Raw genomic sequence first — 19103 nt, 5'->3', positions numbered from 1 at the left:
GGTTTTCTGTAAATATCTCTGTCTGTTGCAAAGAGAAGTTTCCTTGAGGAGGGTGAGGAATGCACTTATATATAGATATAAGGACAAATATTTAAAATGTGTTAGGGACTATGCTGGCTTAGTAAAGCCCACATGCCACTCTTAAACTACAACAACAACAACAACAACAAAAAGCCATTATTTTTAACCTGAGGATCAACCCCATGGCCTTGGGCATGTTGGCCAAGTGGTCTACTACACTCCTAATATCACTAACACTAGAAAAGTAAAAACTTCCCTTGATTGGCAAATGCCGGGAAGATAGTTCAGTAAGTAATATACCTACACTGTGGAAGTACAGGAATCATAATTTGTTCTTAAGAACCCACAGGGAAAAAAACTTTGTATTTTTTTCAAGTAAAAATACAAATACATTACAAATGTTTGTAATCCCAGTGCTGGTAAGATGGGGACAGGCAGATACCTGGAGCTTACTGGCCAGCCAGCCTAGCCTAGGGGCCACCAAGAAACCTTGTCTCAGGGTTGGGGATTTAGCTCAATGGTAGAGTGCTTGCCTAGCAAGCGCAAGGCCCTGTGTTCGGTCCTCAGCTCTGGAAAAAAAAAAAAAAGAAAAGAAAAGAAAAAGAAACCCTGTCTCAAAATGAAGACTCCTAAGGACCACCACTAGGCCTCCACATGCACACACAGGTGTGCCTACACCAATAATAACCCACACACAAACATACATCTGTAGTATACACAAAGATATAATTGTATCACTATAAAAAAAAAAAAGAAAAGATACTAAAACTGTTTCAGTGTGATCTGAAAATTCATCCTACATTAAGAGTGTTGGGGATTTCATAAAAGACAAGATGGTTCAGAGTAAGGAACTAACCTGACCTGGTCTGACTTCTTGAGCCTTTGTCTGAAGAAATTAGAAGTCATTTCCCATGTCAAGGATTAAGAGGTTATTTTAAGAGCAAATACATGGGAAAGCATCCTGTTATTGCCTCAACTGACAGAAAGCCAATTGTCTGCAAGTAGTTGAGCTATATATAGTGAGGCAGTCTTTAAGAGAGTCAGTATTTACATTAGTGTGACAGGTAACATACCCAGGCAGGTATAACACATTATTACACAGCTTTCTCTGAGGGATGATGCTTATTTGGCCTGCATCTGTAACCAAATCTTAACTGTAAATAACCAGTTGAAAATATAGATATCACTATAATACCCAAAGGAGTTCTTCAGTTCAGGTGTCTTAAAAAAAGAATTGAGAATAACTACGTCAATACTATGTAAAATTAATGTATACATGTAGGATGAAATAAATGTCTTTGTCAAGCAGCAATGGTCAAATATCAGAGTTGTGTTCAGCTTTATACATTCTGCTTGGAGTTCTAGGGGGAGTGGCTTTCTTCTGTGTTCCTTTTCTGACAGAAGAACTAACTTCCATAGTAAATACAAGTGAGGATTTTCTTAGTATGCCTAGCACTACTAAATAAGGCCCTTGGTTTTAGCCTGGAGTTAACCCTTGCCCCTTTCCATAGTGTCCTTGAGCAGGGGCACATGAGTGTGACTGGTTAACCGTTAAACCAAGCTAAGGTCAATGATACTCTTTTACATTTGTTTTCTTTAACTCATGTTATGATTGATATGATGTGTTCCCCTAAAATGTTAGCACTATTTTGGGAAGTTCTAGAAACTTTAGGAGGTAGGCCTCACTGAAGGAAGTAGATCACTCCAAACATGTCTTTGTGAGCTATACCTAGCTACACACACACACACACACACACACACACACACACACACACACACACCCCTGCTCCCTCCCTGACATAAGGTAAGTGACCTCTGCCACGTGCTCCTACTGCCAAGATATTCTATCTCATTCACTGAAAGCCAAAATCAGCAGAATTGAGTACTATGGACTGAAACCTCTAGAGCCATGGACAAAGCGAGCCCTGATACCTTAGGTTCCATAGGTAGTGTCACAACAATGTTAAAGTGACAGGGTATATGACTTTGTCCTTTCTAAAGGATGTTACAGAGTCTTTATTTTTATTGTGTGTGTGTAAATGTTTTGTCTGCATATGTGTCTGTGCCCAGTAAGCATGTAGTGCCTATGGAGAGGGCATGTAGTTACCTTGGACTGGAGTTACACATGATTATGAGCTGACAAATGGATGTTGGGAATGGATCTTGGAAGAGCATAGCAGCTCTCCAGCCCCATATGATTTTTGTCTTCAATGTAATTGTTAGTTTATTGAATCATTTTTATTAAGATGACTTTTGAAAACTAGGGAGCATAATAGTTTCTTCTCCTCAAACTCTTCTTCCACTAAAGGAAACACAAACAGATGCCCCCATCTACCTGATGGACAGCTTATATAAGAAATCTCATTGATTCATACATCTGGTTAATCCACACTACCCTAATCTAGCGAAGAAAAATCTCATTGGTTATGTTCATTAGAAGAAAGAAAACTTGATGTAGAAATATGTAGTTGACATAGCGAGTTGTTGTTGTTGTTCATTCTTGTCTTCATATCCAAGTATTGATAGCAGTGACCTGTTCGATATACAGGGGAAAGAAGGCACTAAAAGGATGTGGATTAGCCGGGCGGTGGTGGCGCACGCCTTTAATCCCAGCACTCGGGAGGCAGAGCCAGGCGGATCTCTGTGAGTTCGAGGCCAGCCTGGTCTCCAAAGCGAGTTCCAGGAAAGGCGCAAAGCTACACAGAGAAACCCTGTCTCGAAAAAAAAAAACCAAAAAAAAAAAAAGGATGTGGATGACAATCATGTGGATGACTAACAGCTAGGAAGCAGCTACATTGCAGAAGTGGTTTTTTTCATTCACATTTGTTAATGGTACTCTGGTGACTCCTTAACTTAGTACTATCCAAACCCTGAACTACTGTACACTGTCCTCTAAAGAAAATACTAGCCATTCTAAGGAATCTTACCCAGGCTAATCAACCTACTCTTTGATGTCTTCCCTAAGGCAAAGATTCACTCTACCCAGGGTCATGATCTTTTATGAAGCAAGAGCCACAGAAAGACAATATAAGTAGAGTGTAACAAGATAATTTAATGGAAGCTCTTCTAGCAAAGTGGGATGTACATTCAAATAAAATAGAAGAGCCAAGCCTCTCTGAGAACAGAATGAATAGCAATCTAAAAGGCAAGACCTAAAGAAAAGTCCAAGTAGCTGGGCGGTGGTGGCGCACGCCTTTAATCCCAGCCCTCGGGAGGCAGAGCCAGGTGGATCTCTGTGAGTTTGAGGCCAGCCTGGTCTACAGAGCAACATCTAGAATAAATACCAAAACTACAAAAAGAAACCTTGTCTCAAAAAAAAAAAAAAAAAAAAAAAAAAGAGAGAGCCAAAGTCTCTTTAAAGGCTAAGAAGGTAGTTATTGTGCCAGCTGGTTTTGTTTGATTTGCCCCTTCATAAGTCATCTCATCTTATTTCAATTTAGACATCATTTGAGCCTCTTCCAACCCTACAGTGAAGTGTAATCACCAGGCATTATGTGCCTTTACTGAATTCTATTCCATGTTTATATGAGAACGTTAAGATTTATATCAATGCATGTTACAGGATATTGGCTTCTTGTAACTTCAAAGCATAAAAAATGTATTAGACGACTTGGGTCCTAGAAATGCAGACAATGCAAATAAATGTCCTAGAGTCCTTCTCATTTTAAAGAGAAAAGAATAAAATTTACTTTTTAAAAGATTTGGCTTTCTGAGATGAAATGAAGGATAATCTTTTGCAAATCGCATTGCTCTTAGCATGAGCTAGGCTCTAGGAGAATTAGAAATAGTTCTGGATTCTAGTGGCCTTGAACAGTGATCACCTCTGTTCTTAACATCTGTCTCCAAAGTTGTAAAGCTCTTATGATATATGTCCATCATAGTATCTCTGAAGCATTTCTTTGCTAACTGAAACATAAATGCTGTTTCTTGCCTATTGATTTGGGTAGGTGTTGCTCTTTAGTTCAATCACACAATTAATAACATCAGGTTTAGTTTGAACCTCATATTGCAAACAGCCCATCAACCAACCTCCTTTGTTTTCTCCAGCTCAGCATCTTAAGCCCCAGGCACCCCTCTAGTTATGAAGGGCATTTGTTTATTTTAAAAAGCCAATGAGTTTGCTTTAGACTAACTTTTAATAAGTAAAATACATTCATGTCATTTATTTTACTTTAGTGACTGGAAACCTTCTCAGAGTTGGTGTCCATATGTAATTTTGCTGTTGACTGGGACTGAGAGCAATGATACGAACAGAATGGGATTTATCTGTGTTGACACAGTACTTGTGTAGCATTCATGAAGTCCCAAGTACCATATATTCCAGGCATGATGGCGAATGCCTGTAATTCTAGCATTTAGGAGGAGGAGATAAAGGAATCAGGAGATTAAGGTTGTTGTTGGCTATATAGGATGAGAACAGCCTTAGATATATGAGACACTACAAAACAAGACATAATACTAGTGGACATCACTAACATCTAATCACATGTAGAACTCGGATATAATCCTGGACATTTTTAGCTGTTCTATGACCCTCAGTGTTTTTGTAAACAATATTTGTCAAGAAGAGTAAGACATGAAATCATACAGGTCACTGAAAATAGAATTTGGAGATCCATGAAAAGAACCCAAACATATTGAAAGAGCATTTAGGAAGCCACCAGCCCCTCCCCCTCACACATATGCATTTAGAAACTCCTATAGCCATACCAAAGGCTCATGTCATGACATGAAAGATTAAGAATAATGAGGGCTGTTTATTATTTAGATCAATGTTATGATCAGAAAGAGGTTTGATGGATTGCTTTTGATGGGAGTGCCTTGCAGGAAATAGTCAATCATTTTACCAGGATAACTTACCTCAACACAGAGGATTAAAACCAGAGTCTCTAATTTCATTTCTTGATTTGATCACTTTGTAGAAAGTTTTAAGAAATGGTTAAGTATAGGTCAAGGAGTTTTCTTGGCTAGATTATTGAGAAAATACTTTCTGTTTCCAATGAAATGGGTTCTGTGAAAACTGATGTCTGGTAGTCCCCAGGTTTGTCTGGAGTTAGTGGAGCATGCACCACTAATCATAAGAACATCAATAATGGTTGACTCCTTCCTCTGTTCCATCCTGCTAATGAAAAATCTTACTCCCAGGAGGACATTTTCTTCCTGGGGCCTTCTCAAGTGGGCTGCTTTCTTCCCACACATCCTGAACCACCAAAACCTGGAGGTGGAGGTTAACAGTTTCCATGCTCCTCAGCATCACTTCTGCACATTCAAGGCCCCTCAAAAATGCCCTTCAAAGCTCTTACATCAGACTCTACCACCACATTCTTCCGCTCCTACACCCTTCCATAGTCATATACTCTATAGGTTTGCAGAATCACCCACTTCCACACGTGTTAAAATTTTCATTTCCAAAGTTCATTGTCACCCTCCAATGACATTATTTTTGGTGATTTCAACACCACTGATAGTGCCTTCAAGAAACTTCCTTCTTGTCTCACCATCCTCTTTGTTTGTGATACCCTAGCTTCCCGCGCCACACAGTCCCTTGAGTTTGATGATCCTAGTGCCTGCATCCCATCCATGACCTCAATTTCAAGCATTTTCTTCTCTGATCATTTCATTTTTACACCCTCACTTGAAAACAAGTAATCAGTCGATTAAACAAATAAGCAGTGAATGATCAAAAGGATGGACATCTCTAACTCCATCACTCTCCCTTTCTTCCTGTTACAATTTCTAAGCACAACATCAAACTCAGTCAAACCCACTGTACTTGTTAGATGACTATAACGGTTAAACAACCATCCATCTGCCCAATCTCATCTTAGATATATGAACTCTATGAGCGTGGGTCCTTTCATCTGTCTGCCTATTTCTACTTCATTCAGGGCTATTTCTTATTCCAAATTTCCCCAAATCATGAGCCAAGCAGAACCAGGATGCCAGATGGCACTAACTTTCTTCAGCTCTGTATGCACATAGGCAATGACGTATGTCAACGACAACCCTGTGCCAGTTGCCAGTACAATAATAACCCCCCTACAAACACACACACACACACACACACACACACACACACACACACACACACAAACACACCTTTTTGAGACACAAACTCTCTGTGTATCACTGGCTGTCCTGGAACTCACTATATAGACCAGGCTGGGCTTGAGTTCACAGAGATCTGCTTGCCTCTGCCTCTGAGTGCTGGTATTAAAGGCACTCACCACCATACCCAGCTGCAAGTTCCCTTCCAACTGCCAATCAGATGGTCTCATTTTTGTGTGTTGGTCATGGCCCTCGAAGGTTGGAAGACACTGTCATAGATAACAGACCCTGTTTCCTTATTCTTAACTTCTCTTTCTTCCCATTCTCACTCTCAACTAATGACTTTTACTATATATACTATATATTACATATAGTATATATTATGTGTATATATATATATATATATCTATTACTATTTCATGAATAAAAATCAATTCTGTCCAAAGAAAACTTTCTGAAACAAGAAATCCTCATTATCTATCATTTTAAATCATTGTACCAGCCTAACTTCTGTCCAACTTCCTCACTTAAATTGATAGTCCCTCTGCCTGAATCCCTTCCAACCTATTTCAGTTATTCTGGACAATTCTTGAGTCTCTCCAGCTCTATCAGCTCCCCTCTCCCTGTAACTGACTTGTTCTCATGTCCACTAAACCACTATGATGTTATTTATCTAACCTCAAAACAAGTAAGTCATAGAGGACCCATCTCTACCCACTTCTACTCACCTCTCTCCTTTCTCTCAGACAAAATTTATGAACACCTAGGTCCACAGTCTTTAGGGTACTTTTTTTGCTAAGTATCTTGAATCCCCTTAAAATGTTCTTATAGAATAAGGTGTGACTTTCATATTGCTAAATCCAGTCGACAGTTCTCAGTTCATTTAATTGACCTACAGCATTTAAATTGATCACTTCTCTCTTCTTCAAACACATTCTTAACCTGGTTTGAACACTTTATGAGTTCTCCTTTCCTTGTCTTCTCAAGGTCCATTCCTTTCTAAGGTACACTGTTTCACACCTTCTCCACCATGTTTACTCAAGGCTTCAGTTATCGAATCTAACTAGGCTTTCTAGGAAAGTTAAGAGCCTACAGATCACCTTAGGATCATGATGAAATATCAGTGCCAAGGGCTGGGGCTATAGCCCAGTGGAAAAGCACTTGTTAGTGTACATGAGCCCCCAGGTTCATCACTGTGTCCATGCACCCATTGCTCATTCTGCCAGCTCAGCCTTCGATGTTCATAGAGATGTCTCAAAAACAAACAAAACTGTCAATGTTGAGTCAATATTCTTGGACAAGCACAGCGCCTGAGGTTCCACAGTTCTCATTAGCTCCCAGGTAATGATAATGGTAAAAATAACAAGAACCTGGTCCATGTCTCTGGTGTTAAACACAATCTATAGACCTGAATTTTCATGATTTGTGTTTCTGTCTTCTCTGAATTTCTCTCAACTTCAGGTTCATCTGTCAACTGTCTGTCATTCTCCTTTGAATTCTCAAACTTAACACATTTAAAACATTCCAGAACCTTAAACTCCAGCCCTATTTTCTCCTCTATTCTTCACAATCTCAAAACGTTCCACCCTTATAACCTCTCAGACCAAAGTCTTTAGCATCATCCTCTATGTCCACTCCTCTCTGTAACCCATTGGCACATTTTGCTGTTTTCTCCTCAATCTTGCTGCTATTGGTGCTAGCTGCTATGCTCCCTCAGATCCAAGACTGGCTGGGCTCTGCTTAGCTTCCAAGATACACTGAGATACCAATAATTCAGAGCTCTGTCTGGAGACTGCTGTCTCTGTAGAATGATTACAGTAGATTCCTAAGCAGTCTCCCTGGTTTCTTACTCCACTGGGGTCAGCTTGCTCTTATCTTCAGAACAGGGCAGGTAAATCTGCCATGATCTCTTCACTCTCCACTCAGATTACTCCAGGTTTCACTACATGGAGTAAGGCTAGTGCTCTTACAGAGGGCTATGTCCTCCCACACTGCTTTGCCCATACAGTTCTGTTTTCCTTTCTGATCTGGATACAGCACCTCCTTGCTGGTCCTTCACCATACCCATGGGGCACTCTTCATGACACTCCCTCTTCTTTCCTACCCAGTATCCAATATTTAACTGATTTCAATCACCAGTAAGTATAGTTTACTGACTTATGTCAAATAATTTAGTTCCCTCATTTTTTTTTCCTCTGATGTGCTATAGAACATACTTTAACTAATCTATTTTTTCCCTTCACCCACTGGAACATGAGCTCCCTGAACTCAAGAACTCAGCCTTTTCATCATGCTGCTCCATTCCAACACCTAGAGCACAGATTTGGCATTCCATTACTCACTGAATGTTTGGTTCAGAATTCCTGTTTGAAGTCACCACCACCTTTTAAAGGAACATCTTTGAAGCACCCTCCAGAACAAGGTACCAGCATATCATCATTGTCAGTGTCTGTCTCCCCAGGTCCAGTCTCCCCATAAAATTGTGGCCTTGTTTTCCCACTGGGGAGTACATAGCTGTTTCAGCCCATCTCCACTCTAGCCCAGCCACTGGCAAGTCCAGGGTTCTCACATGAATCACAGAACAATCTCCTGGGGAATTTTTTCTCCTGTTCAGTAGCTCAGCCTTAACAACTCCTTCCCCCAAAGAATTATTTAACTGGTTTGGAATGGGGTCTTATATAAGCGTTTGCTCAACATTTCCAGGTTTTCCTAATATTCTTCCAGGCTTTAGAAACACTGCTTTGGGCATTATCTTCGTGGCCTCAGAACAACAGTCAAGTGCAGGTGGAGTTTTTTGTCAGGACTGCCAGCTCCCAAATAACCACACAGATACTTCTTATTAATTATAAATGCTTGCCCAATAGCTTAGGCTTATTACTAACTAGCTTTTACATTTTAAATTAATCCATTTCTATTCCTTTACTTGCTGCAATGTGGCTCACAGCTTATTACCTCTTTTTCCACATGTCGTTTCCTCTGCATCTGATGACTCCTCAGACTCCACCCTCCTTCCCAGCATTCTCTCTGCCCTGAAAATCCTGCCATTTAGCTTTTTTCTTTTTCTTTTCTTTTTTTTTTTTTTTTTTTTTTTGGTTTTTCGAGACAGGGTTTCTTTGTGTAGCTTTGCGCCTTTCCTGAAACTCACTTGGTAGCCCAGGCTGGCCTCGAACTCACAGAGATCTGCCTGACTCTGCCTCCTGAGTGCTGGGATTAAAGGCATGTGCCACCACTGCCCGGCAAGCTTTTTTCTTAAACCAATCATAATGACATATCTTCACACAGTGTAAAGGAATATTCCAGGGTCTAGCTCAATGGCCTTTAACTTTGAGTGTAAAAAGAACCTAGGGGGTCAGAGCGTGGCTCCCTAGCATGAGTAAAGTCTTAGACTTGATCCTTAGCACCTGAAGAAAATTTCCTGGAGAACTTTTCAGAAAAAGATTCTGTAGCAGGAATCTTAGAAAGTCTTATTAATAAAATCAAGCCTGAGGCCAGTTATTGGTTTGAAAGCTGGAAGGTCAGAGATGCAGAATAAGACACAGCTAACCTCACCTGGCCAACTTCTCAGCTGATCTTGTTTCCTCAGACTGGAAGCTTCTGTGTCTTCATCCCAATGGCTCTCAGCTGAACTGCTGCTCGAAAGCCTGAAGCTTAACTGCTGTGGGATGTTCTGTATGGCAAATGTGTTGCTAATTAGTCAATAAATAAAACACTGGCCATTGGCTAGGCAGGAAGTGTAGGCGGGACAAGGAGGAGAATAAAGCTGGGAAGTGGAAGGCTGAGTCAGAGAGACACTGCCAGCCGCCACGATGACAAACAGCATGTGAAGATGCTGGTAAGCCACGAGCCATGTGGCAAGGTATAGATTAATGGAAATGGATTAATTTAAGCTGTAAGAACAGTTAGCAAGAAGCCTGCCACGGCCATACAGTTTGTAACCAATATAAGTCTCTGTGTTTACTTGGTCGGGTTTGAGCGGCTGTGGGACTGGCAGGTGAGAGAGATTTGTCCTGACTGTGGGCCAGGCAGGAAAACTTTAGCTACACTTAACCAGCCAAATGCTTCTAGTTTCTGGTCCTCACACCTTATATACCTTTCTGCTTTCTACCACCACTTCCCGGGATTAAAGGCTTGCTTTCTGGGATTAAAGGCATGTGTCATCATGCCTGGCCATTTCCAATGTGGCCTTGAACTCATAGAGATCCAGAGGGATTTCTACCTCTGGAGTGCTAGGATTAAAGGTGTGAGTGCCACCATTTTCTAGCCTCTGTATCTAGTGGCTGTCTGTTCTCTGACCCCAGATAAATTTTTTAGGGTGCACAATATTTTGGGGAACACAATACCACCACAAGATTCCTGGGCATTGCCCCAGAGATTATGATTAACTTGGTAGGACAGAAAAGGAGAACACAAATTTCTAACAAGTTCACAGGTGCTACCTGATGTCAAGGGCCCCAAGGCCAGTCTCAGAAGCCCCTTTGTAGTTCTTTCCAGTTGGTGGTGTCTCTGTGGAGGGCTTTCCTGTGTCTCAGAACTGGTATTGAGTATGATGAGTTAGATTGTTCTTTCTGTACCTATGACCATCCCCATCCCCTTATATTTAGCCTTTCTTGTTCTTTTCTTCATGTTATACTGTATCCACATGTACATTTGTTTACTGTTGTGGAATATTAGTTAAAGATGTGTTACATTTTTTTATGCTGTGGGATATTTGCTTAATGATACAAAGATGTATTGCATTCTTTTTTTTTTTTTTTCTTTTCTGGAGCTGAGGACCAAACCCAGGGCCTTGTGCTTGCTAGGCAAGCGCTCTACCACTGAGCTAAATCCCCAACCCAGATGTATTGCATTCTTTTATGTTGCATTTGTTTAACTCTGTGAAGCTGTGTTGCTTTGCCTATCTAAAACACCTGATTAGCAGGGTTGGCAGCTAGAGAGAATAAATAAGAAGAGTGAGAAAGAGGAGAGGAGGATGCTGGGAGACAGCCTCCCAGCCATACAACCAGCAACAGGGTAAGAAGGAAGGGAAGGCATATAGAAAGAGAAAGGTAAAAGCCCAGAGGCAAAAGATAGATGGGATAATTTAAGAAAAGCTGGCTAGAAACAAGCCAAGCTAAGACCAGGCATTCATAAGTAAGAATACGTCTCCATGTATTTATTTGAGAGTTGGATGGCAGGCCCCAAAGAGCAAACAGGAAAAAAAGAAGAAAGAAAGAAAGAAAGAAAGAAAGAAAGAAAGAAAGAAAGAAAGAAAGAAAGAAAGAAAGAAAGGAAGAAAGAGAGAAAGAAAGAAAGAATAACTACAGTTTACATTTTTGTATGCGTGTAAATATATACATTATTGACAAGATAGCACATACAAGAGAGAGCATGCAGTTTTTCTTTTCTGAGATTGTGAACTCATTTAATATTTTACATTCCAAATCCATCCATTTTCTCACAAAATTTTTAGTTCAATTGCTTAGAGCTGAGCAGTATTCCATTATGCATATATGTAGATGCGTGTGTTTGTGTATATATATACACCAAACTTTTATATCTATTCATCTTTTGATGGGCAACTGGATTGATTCCAATTCTTTGCTATAGTGAATAAAGCAGCAATGTTAAGCAAAAGTCCAACAGTTTCAGAGATCACAGAACAACAATAAATTTTCTCATCAAATATTTATCTTGCATAATCACTTTTAAAAGTCCTGTGAAAAGTGAAGACTACCTATACTCTGACATTTATACAGTGTGTGAGTATTTAAGCATATTAAAGACTTGTGTTTTAGTCATGCTAATGTGGCTATGGTTTTTTTAAAGTCAGAAAGAATGCCTTGAAACACATTTAGCTAGTGTGAGCATTCAGGTGTTTGCTCTGCCCTCGGGGACCTAGCAGGACATGGCATCAGCAGCAGCCATACTGCCGCCACTGAGTATGCACACGTGCTATATTCCTTTATAAAAAGCAAACCCTTCTCACCCTGCTCTCTCTTCCTTCCACACTCGCTCAAAGGCTGCCTCTGCACCACTCACCAGTGAACCTCCCATGTGGGCTCTGCTGCATGGTGAGACTTTGTGGTGCCCCTTGACTCCAACCCACTGTTAAATCATTACAGCTGATGCTATGGTTTTAGATTTTTTTCTCAAAATAAAATAAAAAGTGGCTATGAGGAAATATATTATTTGAGCATTGATAACTCTAAAGCTCTGTGGAAGAACATGAACCTTATTACACCCTATGTCTGCCCTTGTATATATTTAAAAATTTCAAGGAATAAAAGCTTTAATTGACAATGCAATGTAGAACAACAGAAGAGGCACCTTGGGCTTGCTTTAAAGGATTTACTATGATGGCTCAGACCTTCTAACTTCATAAAGAAAATAGAGGGAATGTATTTTCTATATGTGGAATGCATATGATTACAAATTTGCCTATGTAACACTTCTACAGTATATTAATAAGCTCCTGGTGTCTGCTCCTCTGAAAATACACAAAAAGAAGAGAGATGGCTGGAAAAATAGTCTTGTTTTTAGTTAGTTTATAGAACTTAGGCTAAATGAGTTGTGGCCATATGTATTGGTTCTTTATTTTTTTTTATTTTTTTTTTTTTTTGGTTTTTCGAGACAGGGTTTCTCTGTGTAGCTTTGCGCCTTTCCTGGAACTCGCTTTGGAGACCAGGCTGGCCTCGAACTCACAGAGATCCGCCTGGCTCTGCCTCCCAAGTGCTGGGATTAAAGGCGTGCACCACCACCGCCCAGCCTGGTTCTTTATTTTAATAAAACAAGATCTATTTCTTTACATTACAATAAAAACTATTTCTTTGATTTCATAGGTTGATTCCAACACATTTTTTGTTTCACTTTAAAAGCATATTTTTGCTGATATTTATCAATCAAAATACAATTATTTGTTTCCATTTATCAACCTGTCTAGTTGTGATAATCAAAACCACTCCTTCTAGATCCTACATCAGTGACACAGAACATGAAGAGCAATTTATTACTCCCATAGCTATTCAGGCTTCATTCCAGTGCACAAGATGGTTCAATGGCAAGACATCTTTCAGACTCATCCTAGTAGATGTGAGAGGTTCTATACATACATACTTCCATGGCTGGCCTGTATGCCTCTGGGGAATTGTCAGTCCTTAACGACTGAGCCTAATCTCCAGCAGGGTCCAATTCTTGAAGGTAGACCTGCACGTTTTGTTCAAATTTTGTAGTTTGATCAACGGAAGATATATTCAACTTGGATGGAAACTATTGACTCAGGAAAAAATTTAGAATTGTTGCTGCATTCCTTTTTTTTTTTTTTGCTAAATGAAAAGATTAATATTAGCATATTCATTGAAGTAAAAAAAAATCTCATTTCACAGTGCACAATGCACATTTCACAACACAGGACACCACTTAACAAATAAGAGAAAAGGAGTTAAAAGCAAATGAAGATTCCTTGTAGTGAGTGAATGATAAACCTGAATCTTTGCCAAGAAATATTTACACTAGTACCCAGCATCAACTCCATGCTCCCTACCTATCAGAGACAATGGCTCTGGGCTCAGGTTCCTCATGCTGAGAGCAGCTTATCATGTCCAACCTATGGCTTCACTGTTCTCAAGACCAAATCTATCTCTCGTATATTTATAGTTTTTTCCATTGTAGCTTTTTGTAAGGGGTTGCAATTACCCACACCTACCTTAACAGGTCAAACAGGTTTTTACACTGAGCTCTTAGGAAATCTCATTCTAAATTGTCTTCCACCTATTATTTGAGGATCTTTTTCTAGCCGACTACTAAAATATTTACTTTGGGGGTTTTGTTAGTCTTTCACTCCAATAGGCAGCAATTTCCCAACCTTGGAATGCCCCAGGTTACTGAAAGAAATGTATCAGTTTCAAGTTCTTTTTTTCCCCCCCTCATAATGGGGATAAAGTGAATGGACCGAGAAATAAATTAGGAAAATGTGCATCATAGCCTTGATGCAGCGGGGAGGGGCTTGATCCTGCCTCAACTGAATGTACCAGGCTTTGCTGACTCCCCATGGGAGGCCTTCCCTTTTCAGAGAAGGGGATGGGTGGGTTAGGGGGGAGAGTGGGGGAGAGTGGAAGGAGAGATGAAAGAGGGATCTGTGGTTGGTATGTAAGATGAATAAAATAGTCTTAATTAAAAAAGAAAGAAAGAAAATGTGCACCAGGTGCAAGTGAGCAAGTCAACTGAAACTCAACAATTGGGGAGAGAAAGCAAAATGGATAGAAATAGCAAGTCTACAATTAAAGTTTTATTTAAATTGAAAAGAAGGAACAAACTTGGCATTGGATCTGGCCTGGCAGAAATGAGACACTTGTGTCTCTTCATATGGCCATCAGACTGTTGAAACAATGGACTCCAGAGAAATGGGAATTTCCCCAGGAATCTCACGCTAGGAGAAGGAGAGAGAGCCAGCAAAAGGGGAATTTGTCTCTCACTAGAGATTTCAGACAGTTCTAACAAATTGTTAGAGGCCCTTACAGGCTGAAACTCAAACAAGGAGGGGTCAGTGGTGGGTGGGCCCACACCTTATAGGGACTGCTTAGATATGCATATCCTTGGCCCTCTGTTTAATCTTTGATTTAGCTTCAGAATCCCAAAGATGGACTTGGGGGTTTGCTGGATCTCTTTGTTGCTCTTCCCAAAGAGGCTAGACAAGACTTGGGGCACAAATTGTGACCTCCAAATTCAATATCAATGTGAGTGATGTGATTCCTATTTGACTCCATCCAGCTTGGCCAAATTCTTACCTAGAGAAGCAGACAACCTAAAAGGGCTTCTAGTTCCAGTCCAGCACCTACTGAGCTTCTAAGTCATCACACCATCCTAACAACTGAACAAACTGTAAAATGTCCAAACCAGATTAATGAAGAGAGATCGTAAGTCAAACTACCATTACCGAAATTAGAGAGGCAGATGGGGTCAGAGATTCACAACTTACCTTAGAAAACACTAAACAAAATGTCTGTCACAATTGGAAAACCTGGGGCATAATTGACAAATTGTAGGAGTCTCTGGATGAACAATATGAAGAGTTATGAGAGAGAGAGGTCAGAGGTGAAGAGAGCCCATGCTCTCCTGAGGCTACCTGGGGGATTTCTGCCAAGAACATTAGTAAAAAATATTAGCGGAAAGGCCCTTCTTGCATTTGCAAGGGGAGGGAAATTGATATTTGAAATATTCCACATTACCCAGTTCTTAAAAAGGCCTTTTCTCAGAGCAGATCATTGTACCAGAAGCTAATCTGCTGGGGTCTTACCAGGTCTCAACCTACATGAGTGAAGACAAATAAACAATGCAAGACCCGTCTACCCTTTCCCTCCAAGAGAAGGAAACCAAACTGTCTAAGACATCCTGGTGAAGTACACTGTCTAGGGGCTCCAGTTTATGAAAGACTCAGACCTAGTCACAAAACTGAAAGAGCATCCCCTCCAAAGGTCACTGCATTACTGAATGTCTGCTCTCCACACTTCCTTTTCCTGGTAAACCATGCCATCCTTTCAGCAAAAATTTGGAAGCTATGCTAAGAAAGGAAAAGGCACGATTAGAACGAGATTCAGACATCAGAACCAGAGTCAGATACGGCAAGAATGCTGTCATTATCAAACAAGGAATTTAAAGAAAACTCACATTAATATGCTGTGGCTGTCATGGACAGAGTAGGCACCATGTAGAGAATAGATGCATGGTGTAAGCTAAGAGATGGAATCCTAAACAAGAATAAAAAGGAAAAGCTAAAAACAAAACAAAACAAAAAACTGAACCAACCCACTAATAAAAATGAAGAATTGGGGATGGGGATGTGACTAGTTGATACAGTGATGGCTTGGCATGCAAGAAGTCCTGGGTTTGATCCCTAGCACCACAGAACCAATTCTAGTATCATTGCCTGTAATCCTAGCATCTGGAAGTAGAGGGAAAAGAAGAACACATGGTGTGCATGACTGAGGAGAGAATCCCTGAGCTTGATGATTTGAAATAGAATTCTCAAAACTGAAAAATACAGATAAGAAAGAATAAAAGCAATAAAACATAAAGGCAACCAGAGGTGAGCAGCTAAAAATTGTGGGACAGATTTTAAATAATTTATGCATGGTAGGATTATTAAAGGGGAGAAAGAGGACTCTTTGAAGTTTAATAATAATTAAGGATTTTCCATAAATTCATATTAGACAGCAAACCACAGACTCAAGAGGCTCAGATAACATGAAGCAGGATAAACAGTTTAAAAAAAATGCCCCCCAATACACATAAGCATATCATAGTAAAACCACAGAAAGTCAAAGATAACACACACACACACAGATATATATATTCTTAAAAAAATCTAAAGGGGGGAAGGGCAGAAATCTCTTTAGAGAAGCAAAGAAAGAGTTGCATCTGACTTCTCAGAAATCATTCCAGCCAAAAGAGAACAGTGTGACATTTTCCAGTGTTGAAAGAGAAGGGTGGGGAGAACCCTCCATCTAGTTTTCTGTACCCTGTGAAATAATCCTTCAAAAATGAAGGAGAAATGAAACTTTTATCAGACTAACAACTTGAGAGAACATGTCAGTTTTTCTGCCTTTCGAAATGTGTTACATAAAGGACACTTTTCAGGGAAGGAAAAAGACAAAGGTCAGAACTACATTCACATGATAAAGGAGCAAAACCAACAAAGAATGAATGTTGAAGGCAAAATAACTTTACTTTGCTCCTTAAATTTTTTTTTAAAAAGCATAGTGTATTCATGTGTATAAGTACATATGTACATATGCTTATGTATAAGTAAAATGAATAGCAACAATAGCAATAGGGACAGGAGGAGGAATTATAAATATTTGGGAATGTTGTGTGTACCCATTTGTGTGTGTTGTGTGTGCAGGTGCAGGTGCACATGCCTGTGTGTGCGCAGGGAGGCCAGAGGTCAACACACAACAACGTTGTGTGTCTTCCTCAATCACTTTCCACTTGATTTTTTTTTTTTTGAGACAGGCTCTTTCATTGACCCCAAAGCTCATGGATTTGGCTAGACTAGTTGATCATCAAACTCCAGGGGTCATCCTGTCTTCACCTTCCCAGTGCAGGGATTACAGGTCCAGAAAATCCCACCCAGCTTTTTATGTGAGTGCTGGGGATCCAAACTCAGTACTTCATGTTTGCACAACAAGTGCTTTCCTGAGTCATCTCCCCAGCCACCATGTTTTGCTATTTGAAAATGCTCCCACTAACAGCACGGTGTTGCTTCAGTTGACATGGATTACATGCAAATGCTTGTTGTGAAGTCTAGAGCAACAATTTAAAAGAACTAACAAGAAACAAAATAATTGCTATGCTGAGGAGGGACTATAATGGAAAGCATAAAATGCTCAGCACACCCTCATAATGCTAAAGAAGAATGAGAAAAAGATGAGAAGAAAGAGGAGGAAAAGAATGAATCACAAAGAGAAAATTGTTATTTTTAATTCAACTGTATTAAATTAATTCAACTATATTAAGAATCATGTCAGCTGGAGGGTGGTAGCGCACACCTTTAATCCCACCACTCAGAGACAGAGGTAGGTGAAACTTTGTGAGTTTGAAGTCAACCTGGTCTACAGAGCTAGTTCCAGGACAGCCAGGGTTACACAGTGAAACCCTGTCTCAAAAACAAAAAGCAAAGCAAAAAAAAAAAAAATGGCAAATATCAGTCACCTACATGTCCTCTGAACAAGAGAGTGTAAGAGTGAGTCAGACATCAACCTTTGCCTGTGATTTCTCCAAGGAACACACTTTGAAGCCAAATACAAGTTAATAAAGGGTTGGTGGTGATTACACCGTGCGTACACTCGGAAGAAAGTGGGAACGGCTGCATGCATTTCAGACACAGTAAACCCAGATCAAGCTTGATTCTTATAATCAAGTGGAGCATTCTGCAATGAACACCGGATGAGTACTGTAAAGGAAATCCTGAATGAGTATGCACATAATGAGAAATAAACTTCATGAACAACTGATAAGCCTAACAAAAGTGGCTAATTGTACTGTTTAGTTAGAGACTTAGGAGAACAAAGTCAGGGCACTGACACTTCTCACAGCAGATCCTCACCTGGGAAATGGCTTCGGTTTCCTCATTCTGTCTTCTAAGATGCTCTTTATTCCATTTTCTCCCCTCCTTCCTCAGGGAAGATCGACTTCTCGGCAGAGGGAAAGCCTCCATCGTGCATCAGATTGGATTGCATAATCCCCACGGATCTGTGATCTTATGACTTGATGGCTCTCACTCCTGGACTCCCCCCCACCTCCCCGCGCTGACCCTTCTAGACTCATTTCTTCCCTCACTCCTTTGCAACAAATGGTTTCTTGCAGGTGGAGGTTACACACTGACACCTGAGAAGAAGGTAAAAGTACACCATGTTGCTGCCATCACCTCTCTGATTCTGTCAGTCAGGCGAGGGCCCAAGAGTGCAAACTTCATATAAGTTCTCAAATGGGACAGAGATCACACGTTGGGACCCGTTGAGGCATTGAGGCCTTAAGACCATTCAGTAACAAAGCCTACTAGGATTTTTCAGTGTGTTTGACAGCCTTTATTGTAAATTTGGCTTTCAAATTCCATAGCCTCCACCATCTTGCTCCTTTTGTCTTAGGTATCTTCCAACCCGATAGAAGCTTGGCTGCTTTTCACCCCTCTGCTTATTAAAGTCATTCGATTTTCAAGTCTCATTCTAACCAATTCATCTATTATTGGACTCTTGAGTAGACCAATTTTTCACCAACACACATGCTTCTTCCTCTGAATTCCTATCTCTTATTCAAGGATATGCCAAGTGTTTTTAGAGCCTAGATTTTTTATAATTTAGGGGTAACAGTGTCTCTTTTTAAAAGATTACAAAATTATCCATACAAAATGAGGGACAGGACCTTGGATAGTAGTAAGGTAGGTGCTAAGTTGAGTGAAGGTCTTTGAAATCATGGCTTTGTTAGTGTCACAGGAAGTCCATCTCAGGTCTTGCCATAGCCCAATGTCTCCTCTTTAATTGTCCTCCTTAGGTCCATACTTC

This window comes from Peromyscus californicus, unplaced genomic scaffold, assembly GCF_007827085.1.
Source record: "Peromyscus californicus insignis strain IS unplaced genomic scaffold, ASM782708v3 Scaffold_6__1_contigs__length_162567912, whole genome shotgun sequence".
Lineage (NCBI taxonomy): Eukaryota > Metazoa > Chordata > Mammalia > Rodentia > Cricetidae > Peromyscus > Peromyscus californicus.
The sequence above is the reverse complement of the archived record's forward strand: the minus strand, read 5'-3'. Positions refer to the sequence as shown.